We start from the raw sequence: 11,037 nt of genomic DNA, 5'->3' as shown, positions 1-11,037 counted from the left end.
CTACAGTTTTTTTTTCATGTTAATAATCATGTTTAAAATTAAATACTGTCAACTTCTACAGTGACAAACACTTCAATCTAACTCCGTTGAACAGAAGAAGTAATACTACCAAAACGTACAAAGGATAATCAAAGGAAATAATCAAAGGAAATTCAAAGGAATCAAGATTCTAGCGGAAATCAAAAGAATGTAATCCAGGGACAAAGATCAGACATGGATAAACAGACACACAACACCAAACAACATAAAACAACCAAAATAATACTTACAAAGCAACAAAAACAAATGAGCAACTCGTAATCCACTAAAAACCTGGGAGCATGGAACCGGTGCATCGGTATGGTAAATATCCTCTGCTTTTCTAGAAACGAGTTCCTCAGAAAATGTCAAGTGGTAGACGAAGGGAAATCCTTTGACAAGGCATCGCCGGGAATATATCAACATAAATCGTAGACCATAAAACAACAAAAACAACCAATATAAAAAACAAAACGCACACATTTACGATCCTAAATCCAGGAGGGAATTCTGGTACTACGGGAGTGTGAGAGTTAACTTGGTCTCAGTATCTCATTGATATCCCCATAAACTTCTTTAGGATTTAAGAAAAATGTAAATTGATTCAATAAAACTTTCACTTATGTAGCATTTCTAAGGACAAGTGAAAAATTCATTTCCCGCAAAAAAGTAGGTTGAGTGCACGAAGATTAGACAGTAAAAGTAGTCTTAAATATAAGCTATAAATAGCCATTTCTTCTACTTTCACTTTCGTTTTGCACACATCAAACATAACATTTTCTGTGGAACTTTTTTGTTTTATAATTTTCTTAATAAAAAGTTTGTCATCTTGAGTGTTATGCGTGCCCTTTTTTACAAGTCATTATTCATATCTTTTGACAAAACACTAGTTTGTAAAGACGCAAAAAGAAAACACACTTCATTTTTATACCTTCCTTGTTTTGAAGTACACCCGCTGAGGGATATGCAATGCGGTACTGGTACCAAGACATCGGCCGTGCTATTTTCTGAAGGTCAGATCAATTACATTTGAAAGTGGCTAATCATTACCAAAATGGCATTTATATTTGTCCGAATTTAAACTATCGGCAGCTAATCTTGTCTTAGCAGTCTAATCGTCAATATCAAGTTCTAGAGAAGTGTATAATGTCAGTTAGGGTACATTATACCTAATATCTTTAGTAAATATATTTTTCCCAAAGTTGACTATTAACGAATTCAAAAGTACTGTAAAATTTTAATACAAAAACCATAGGTCATCAAACTCTATAGATCATTTTCCCGCCAACTTTCTCCTCCTTAAAAGAGGCTTTTTAGAGTATATGTTTGTAATTTTTAAATATATAGTTTTATGCCAAACAATTGAAGGGCACTTTTACATCAAATTAAACAATATTTGCTCATTTAAAATACACACTTCTGTATGATTGTGCAAGATGACATAAAAAATGCTTTGTGTAATAGGTTTGATCTACCTAAATTACATTAACATTGATCTTGAACTTGGCAAATAAACTACTGAGTTCTGGATTAAAAGTACTTTTCTTTATTTTCTTTATTATGTTTAATTGTAAATCAAATTGAGAGAGTTTTTCGTACTGATTGTAGGTTTCACTCTTGAAGTCATACTTCCACTGTATATTACATTACAGTGTAATAAATCAAACTTTTATTATGTGTGGTCGTAAATCTACCCTCATATGTCCCATGTCAAATATAAATGCCATAACTTTTTTCTTAATTTGCCAAATAGTATTAAAGGCTTGTTCATATCATGAGCGAAATAAGTTTGCAATTGTCTACATTTTGCATTTATAACTTGTAAATATAATATAACAAAAAAGACATTATTGTCACAAAGTGATATTTTTGTTTATGTTACCAGGTGTACAAAGCAACACCTTAAAGAAGAATAATGTACATGTTCTCGGTCAATTTGTTATTCTGACATTTTCCTTATCCGACAATCGAGATATATAAAGTGACATGTTGTATACCACACATTATGGCCATATAATAAATTATGAAAATAAGACATAAAAAACTATTTTGCCATAATTTTAACGTCAGGTGCTAAGGTCGGGACGGGGGTCATCATTTTACACCAACCATATGGTACTTTGTTGGTGTTAATGATTATACTTGCCCAGGAGGGCATCATGATAGACCGATGTCCCTTCATTTGCCCTTTCTTAAAATTTAGTGACAAATTATGTTATCATGCGTTTTGTGAGGTCCACAGCATTAATGTTTACCAAGCAGTAAACTAGTTCATACATCTAATGATGTTAGAAAATCAGAATATGTATTGGAAATGATGGCATGTACAGAAACTCAAATACATTGTAAACCTTAATGAATTAATGAGCTTCCTTACTAAAGATCATTTTTTGTTTAATTAACGCTGTTCATAAATGAATCTGGAAGTATTTGTTTTGAGTTGACTATTTTGTTTTGAATGTGGAACTTTTTTTTCGAAGTTTTTAATAATATATTTAGTATGTGTTTCATTTAGCTTTTTTACTAAAAGTAAAATCAATGGCAACCATGGATTCCAGTTAACATTATATTGTAGGAAAAAAACTAGAGGCAGAAACATCAAACACATTAAAAATGGAAGCGCGTAGACAGATTTATAAATCATGGGTCAAATGCACCGGTAGGGTAAGTACAAGTGTCATCACTCGTTGTAACAAATAGTAATTTCATGTGGAGCCTAAATTGCCCGACCCTACCCACCTCTCCCTATTTCCAGTGGTAATCAAAATTTGTCGACCCCATTATCCTTGTGTCCCATCCCTTTTTTCATTTCATCATCATTTCATGCTCATTTTATCATCCATTTCATGTTCATCGTCTGAATATAGCTGAAATATTGCTGCTCGGACGTTAAACCCTAAGAAACAAACAAAACATCTTATCATTGTTTAGGTATAATCTATATAATCTTGTCTTAGTGCGTCCCGCAAAAAAAACCTTCCTGGAGATATTTTTTTTATCATAATTGTGAGATTTTTTAAGACCTCATTTTTAAGGAGTTCTTCAAAGTTGTCTAAGTATAAATGATTAAATAGTTGTTAGAAAAATGTCATGGGTTTTGCGTGTTTTGCATAAGAGGAAAGATGGCAAGGACAGAAAACTTTAATACTCGTATTGACACTTAAACAATCCACTGCAGGAGATATATTTTTACAGGTTAGAGATAAATAAAATCATGGAACCCACTGATATATTTTAAACGATTCATTTATTGCTAGTCAAATATTATTTCTTCATCTTTTAAAACTGTTTTACATTATATTTTATATCATTTAATTAGCATGTTTGAAGTGGCTCACCATCTCTTAGCTGGTTGTATGAAAGAAATTTTTATTGTCATGAACGTCCAAGGATTTCATCATACGATTGACTTGCTCTCGTGGCCATATGGCCGTTGTGGTTTTTGCCCTCTAACACACAGTTTTATCAAAATCGGGATTAACTAAGGGTGTTTGAAATTGTATAAAATCTAAATTGAACCAATATGATTGTGCCATGCATGGAAAATCAAGAACACAAATAAAATGGTAGCTAAGACTTTTTTCCAAGATAGTATCGTTTAGAACCTTTCACAGAAATAGAATAGTGCATCCAAATAAATGCCTTTAGAGCATGTCAGATTTTAAACAATTTTGCTAAACAGTTTTATCTACATAGGATTTAATTATGCAAACGGATTATTATAAGCAAAGCAAAACCAATGTACATAAAATGTTTAAAAAACGAATGTTGACACGGAACAGTAGTTTTGAAATACTCCAAAAATAGAAAATGAACTAGCGCTTCTTTTCTTTTCTCTTGACATGCATCTATAGGAAGAGCATGAATGACAATATGAAGAATCTTTGTTGCCACCACTTTAACATTGATTTGTGCTTTATTATAGGTCATTATCAAGGAAATATCATATATATTTCTGTATTAACGTATGTTGTTGATATTTAAGATAAATTATGCGTCTGTGAATTCAACTCAAATCTGTATATTGAATTTAAAAAAAATATAAAATTTGTAATTTCACGTTCATTTCTAATATAGAACAAAATAAAACATTTCTTCCATAAATGAGGCCCAGAAAAGAAATGAACTGAAGCATTTGAAGTTTTTTATATTCGTGATACTTTATCATTTTTCTTTTTCTTTGCAAAACATGGACGAGAGGGCAACAACTTTGCTGGTTTCCACTGTTTTACCTTTTATTTTTATCTAATAAGCTTCGTTGACTTCAAGTCTTTCGAACGAGAAGACGCCATCTTTGTTTTATTTTGCTGTTAGTAAATCAGTTATAACTAATAATGCAACATGCTCAAAATAAATGAAATGTTTATTTTTCAAACTTTTATCGATATTAATAATTTATCATCTGTACATTTTTATCTATGCAAAAGTTTTGAACCATGAGGTCCCTTTTAATTGTTTTTGTTGGTACTTTCATAATTTGTTTGTCAAAGTTAAGTTATAGTTCGCATTTAGTCCATTTTATTCAGTCATAATATTTCAAAAATAAACAAACATAAATGTGACAAAATGTCAAGCAAACGTTTGATGTACATTGTTTTGCCATGTATCGCTGGATGAAAATTAAACACAATGTAGCACTTCTATTATGCCAATGATATTCAAATTTTCTCCATTTTGTTTATTTCAAAATATTTATTAGACATGATTACCTCCAAAAGTTTTCTAATGAGCAAGATAAATGTGTTGTATAGTTTTCCTGTTTCTTACTTATTTTCATTTTTAGATGTACATAAAATAAGTCTTTAATATTTTGTCGCATCGTTTTAAAAAGAGACAATTAGGTCTTAAATTATATAATGTATGCAAGACTTCACATATCTAAAATGTGATTAAAAACCATCAATATTAACTTCAAAGAGACGGACTTTTTACATTATAATGAGATTCCAACACTATGTAGACGTCTTTTGATGGAGGATTAAAAGTTTTGAATTTAGAACTAATTCACTTATATGGGAGGGATTTAAGCAATTTTTCTTTAAGTCAACACCTTTTCAACTTTCCATAAAGCATTTTGTAGAGTCAAAGAAAGGATTAAGTAATTTCCGACCACAGAAAATTTTAATATTCAAGATCTTCTTATTCACTAGTTACAGAGCAACATCACATTCATGTAACGAATGTAATATTCTCTGCACAGCAGAAAATTCTGTAATTAAGTCGACCTTTACACTGTAGAAAATAATCCATTAAAATCCATACATTACGATTTGTAATTTTGCAAGTAACACTAAATAATCTACATTCTAAGTAAGAAAAAGAAATAAAAACTTTTCAAGGATATTTTAATGATGTACAATTTACAAAAAGTTATTTTCTTGAATTAATTTAGAAATTCTTTATGTTTGTCTCAAAAGATCTGGAAATTGACTTAAAAAATTTATAAGAATGTTTGTTTTTAATTAAGACCTTTATGTGTTACAGAATAAATTAATCGTAATTTCCATAGTAGGAGAGGAAAAGCACAAATAACCCATACTGCGATAAATAAAAGAAAGTACTTGACATTTACAGTTGCATATGAATAAAAAAGTGACTGTGAAATGTAATCATAAACATCATTAAATGTGAAAATCTCTAAAGACATTCCCTAGTTATATTTTAAATTAAAACTCACTTAATCAAGTGATATATCCCAAAAATAAAACAAATGCCAATTAAAATTCAATGAAAATAGCAATGCACTCCTTAACCATATGTGTTTTTAGAATAATTACAGGTGTGGCAATTATTGCATATTTTGGGGGTATTCACATTTAAATATGTAAGAAACATGCAATGTGATGACACCTTTACAGTGCTTTGGATCCGCCCACTCTTAACAAGGAAGTGAAAAAATTGTTTTAAACGTTGAAAACGATGTAAATAAATGGTATTGAAATTCGAAATTAATACTTCACAATATGTTTGCAGTGATAGGGTGAAGTCCATGACATCATTACTACATTAGTATATTTAGTTAAATCTCTCTTGATATATACTTTTTATTATCAATATTGTAGGGGGAACCTTCTGAATGAATGTTTTTTTTTTATAAAGATATCTAGTGTTTGTATATATTTTATAGAAAATGATCGTATTGACTGGTTGTCTTTCATGTTGTAAAAAAAGTCTTACACCGATGAGAGTGCAAAACAGATATAGCTCATATATCCAAGGTTAAGATTTCATATCCTTTATCAAGGCACAATCAAGTTAAAGAACATCAAGATCTATAAAATGTATAAATAATCATGTCTCAAAGATGAGAAAGAAAAAAAGATCTAAATCCAAATGCAAAAGTTAATATTTAGTTAGGCTGTGCCTATTAGGGACGGAACTATTTGTACTCAGTATTGATAATTTCATTGCTTTGTTGTTTTATCGCAGATGTCTCTATCAATGGGAATCTGCGAGACCTGCTATAACGCACGCTGGTCGACTGTGTTAAAAGACCTGGTGACATCACTTCCTACAACCACCACATACGAAAGAAGGATTTGAGCCTTTCATGATATTACAAAGAATTAAATACGTCGGACGTCACGGACGTTCCTGCCCTAAAAATATTTTGTTAAAACGTATACACATTTTGGAAAGAAAAAAATTAAGATTTACACAATTTCAAACAATATATACTGTTCCTGACCGTCATAACAAGAGCCCTCGTTATACAAAAAGAAACATACTTAATATTGTAAATACAACTGATTGACTCATAATGGCCTTATTTAGATGCGCACTTACTGCAATGGAATCTTGAAGTTCCATAATAATGATACGTTATTTTACAAACAACGTTAAATGTTTAAGTTCAAGCTAATTCTATCAGAGGATAAACGCAAATTTGCTCACTCTTACGTCCTCATTGTTATTGTTTTAGTGGATTGTCTTGCGTATTTTTCACTGTTATTCCTGTATTTTTTTGGTGTATCAATATTAACAACTACTGAGTGAGTAACTCTTTACACATCAAAATTTAACATTTGAAAGATGAATTATTTATTTTACTTAATACATTTGTGATAAAAAACATGATTTGTGTTGTCTCTAAGTGTATATACTTGTAAATAATAATGTGGTAGACGCAACTCCAAAAGTTAAGTTAAACACCAATGTTGTGAAAGGCATAAAAGAAAAAATTAATTCACACAGACCATAGGCACCATTTCTTTATTTTTATTTCACCCGGGCAGGTTCGGGTGTCAAAAGAATAGGCCTACAGCTGCGCTAAGCTTGTCGTAAAAGGCGACCAAATAGTGCTCAGATACCTAGCCGGGGGCTAGGCGCTCTGCCCACAGAGCAACTGGGATGTGTGGCCAGGTGGTGGAATGGGGTACTCCTGGCGTGTTACAGGCTGGGGTTGTCAGGCTATAATACGGTAAACCTGACCGCAAACCATAGTGGGGCACCATGTTGGGAAAGATGCCACGTTCCTCGCACGTTAAAGTACCCTGCTGTGGTATTCGATAGGAGCAGGAACCTTTGTCCGACCCTACCCATCCCTCCCTTTTATCTTGCAATCAAAATGTTTCGACCCTATTATCCTTGTGTCCCATCCTTTTTTTCATTTCATCCTCATCATCATTTTATGTCTATTTTATCATCCCTTTCATGTTCACCGCTTGAATGTAGCTGAAATATTGCTGCTCGGGCGTTAAACCCCAATAATCAATCAATCATTTATTTTTATTTCAACAATTTTAGGAAATCTGGAGAATAGAGATTTCAATTTTAGAAGTACTTTTATACTTTACCATAATCCGTATTAATAGCTCTTTGAAAATAAATCTGTTTATTACTTTATTTATTATTTTAGACAGGATTTTGTACTTTGGCGAAGCAAATTATCGTAAAGAAAACGAGAAAGGCCTGGGATCTTTCAAATATAATTACAAATCAAAACAACAATGATAAGACAGAGTAACACATTATCCTTGGCTATAATAACCAATGATAAGACAGAGTAACACATTATCCTTGGCTATAATAACAATGATAAGACAGAGTAACACATTATCCTTGGCTATAATAACCAATGTAAAAATAGAAAAAAAATTAAAACATCTTTGTGTTGAAATATATGGACGGTGATTTTATAAAATACCAACTCATTTTCCTGGCAGCAATTATTATTTTCCACTTTCCCTCAGCGTTTTATTCACATCACATATATTTAAAAAAAAACATGTAGAAACTCTAAACTTTAAACAATCCACGCACTTGAATTGTTTTCAGTGAGTTTATATATAATTGGAAGTTTTTGAGGTAATCTCTTATTTTCTCGTTGAATAATTGCTTAATTGATTTCTAGATTGATTTGTACCGATGAAGCTGTGATAACAAGTGTAAACAATCGTTCAAAACAATCCATCATAGAATATAAATAAAGATAGAATGAAGAAAAAAAAAAAAACAAGATTTAATGTCTAGAGTTCTTGTCCCTGGTTGCAATACTGATACCTCCCGGGTGGTAAAAATATCATTGGACAATGGAGGAACATCAAAGAAAAAATGCACAACTCAACAGCCCGTAAAACGTTTGATCATTATAACCCTATTACGTCCATCGAGGAATATTGACGTAATATCACTAATCACCTATGATCCTTTTAAGAAAGCATAAAAGTCACACGGTCCGCAACAGAGGGGTAATGAGTTGTAACTCATGCTTTATTCGGAAGCGTTTTCTTAATAAAACTCATGCTGTTTCATATGCCTTTAATGTTTTGAAATATTAAGTAGCACCTTGGTTGGGAGTAGAGTGCGCGGCGTTCCGTAGAACGTAATTACCTACAGATATAAAGATAGATTTTACACGCATCGCAAAGTCTGAAACGTTCACTTAGCTAAAAATACCAAATGTAAAAGTAAATTTTAATGTACTTAGTTCGCAACAGTAACTGTTGACTATAGCAAAATCAGCGTGTTAGCAAAATATTTTACACTTGCTTTACATACTCAAATGACTGCGGGAGGTCTGTTATGGGTTTGGCGAAGAACTTCCTCAAGCTTACAATAAAGATATAAAAAAAAACTTTCTGATCTTAATGGAAGTCCGATTGAAAAAATTCCATCAATTGGTTGAAGTGTAAATATTAATGAACGACACACAAATGTAGCCATCCCATCAGCTTCACAGACCGATACAACTATTGTTCACAATATCTGTTCATGACTTTTCCACAAAATAAAGTGCATATTCCTGTATGGGTAAAGTTAAAGTCTTAACAAATTTTCAAAAGTCATACTGAACAGCGGTTTCTGTTAAAATACCACTGGGTTAATATAACCATATCATTATAAAACTGTTATATGAGAATGCATAAAAACATTAATTGTAAATGGTATTGCTTTTTTGTGGTTAACTTGGACAAATCATGTGTTTTCTATTTAAAACATTTCCTAGACAGGTAGACCATTGATATCATGCATTGAGCCTGCTGCTATATGTTATATTTTGGTTCAATATTTCCTTGCGAGGAAGGAATTATTTCCAAATTCATAGTCGTGTTCCAAACGATATGAAAGGAGAAAGAATCATACGATCCCCGACTTTTTGAAATCGGACACTTTAAACCTTTTGACAGTATACTGTATATTGTGGACTATCGAGCAAGTAGTGGAGTAAACGTTTTTTAAAGCATTATTTACTGAAACAGAAGAATACGACAGTTAAATAACCAAAACAAAGCCACGTGCCAATGGATGTCTGTTTTAAAACATTGTTACAATTAATTAACCATTATTTCACTTAAATATTGGAAAATAATACCGAAGCATAAATAATAGAACAAAGCAGATATAAAAAAATCAAAGTGCATTACCTTATCGTAAAAACAGGAAACCAAGATGACCTTCATGCACAATGAAGTGAACGGAATATAACAGATTACAAAGATGAAAACTTAAGATGAATAAAACGAAACATAAAACAAATAAACTAGTGATATAAAGTCCGACAAAAAGTACCAAACAAAAACGAACAAATGCAAAAGCATGAAAAAATCCCCCCCAAAAAAAAAGTGAAATCAGGCGCTCCGGAATGGTAAGCATGTCCTTCTCCTCCAGTGTTTTTCGTTACTTTGCAAGTGAGTATAATCCGGTGATAGCATAGCAACAATCAAGCAGCTCGAAGACACGAGTTACAAACGAATCTTTGTTAACGAAAACCACTTCTGATCGCAAAATGCAGCTGCACCAATGTTTTAGATTAAGGCATCAGAGATACGATATGTAATAGCAAATTGACAATCGTATTTCATTAAAATAGTAATATAAATAAGATATGTAGTGAATCAAAACTGAAGCTTATTTTTATTTTTATATTTTAAAAAAAGTTAAAAATCGTACATGTAAGTGATAGATATACTTTTACGCGTAATATGGGTGCTTAACTATACTTAAGAGTTTCGAGTGGACATAGAGATACTTGTACTTAACTTCATCAAACTAATCTTCATTGCACTTACGTCTTTTAAATTGCAACATAATATAGAAGATTTACATTGTTGCGAAATTAAACAAATAGTGACGGAATGGAGATATTTTGCCACATTGATAAAACTAAGACTAAGACTGATTGCCATATCGTCTGGTACACGTTAACGTTATAGCATTTCGTTTTACATGACGCGATATCGAGGTAACAATGGTAACTTTTAAGACTAAAAGATGTTAACCATAAAACAAGGAAATACACAGAAAAAAAAACACTTAGGAATATACATAAACTAAAACAAAAAACGCATAGAAAACTTTAGCAATGCGCAGTCAGGACTCAATCAGTATATACGTGTATCGAGAGCATCGATGCATCTCTTTGTTGTTTTAGAAATACTGGCTCAATTCGCGTTTGGTTTCATTTCCGTTCTTTGTTATTCCCAGAAACATGAAGGTACAGTTGATGGCTTTCATATATTTAATTCCTGTGGTTGTTCAAATTATTGTAAATTTAAATTTTGAATAATTTTATTTAAT

The 11,037-nt window shown here is 31.6% G+C and overlaps 1 long non-coding RNA gene across 1 annotated transcript; it reads left to right on the top strand.

The window, feature by feature from the left end:
* The first annotated feature begins 867 nt into the window (after positions 1 to 867).
* On the top strand, positions 868 to 10,270 carry LOC148609148 (uncharacterized). The gene is made up of 3 exons (XR_015914726.1): positions 868 to 1,031; positions 2,594 to 2,682; positions 7,877 to 10,270. It is a non-coding gene; the product is annotated as an uncharacterized LOC148609148 (long non-coding RNA).
* The last annotated feature ends 767 nt before the right edge of the window (positions 10,271 to 11,037 follow it).

The sequence above is a fragment of the Perna viridis genome, chromosome 8 (genome assembly GCF_037379345.1).
Source record: "Perna viridis isolate PV_CMFRI_1.1 ecotype Kerala chromosome 8, ASM3737934v1, whole genome shotgun sequence".
NCBI lineage: Eukaryota > Metazoa > Mollusca > Bivalvia > Mytilida > Mytilidae > Perna > Perna viridis.
Note: the sequence above shows the minus strand (reverse complement) of the source record. Positions and strands in the feature narration are given on the sequence as shown.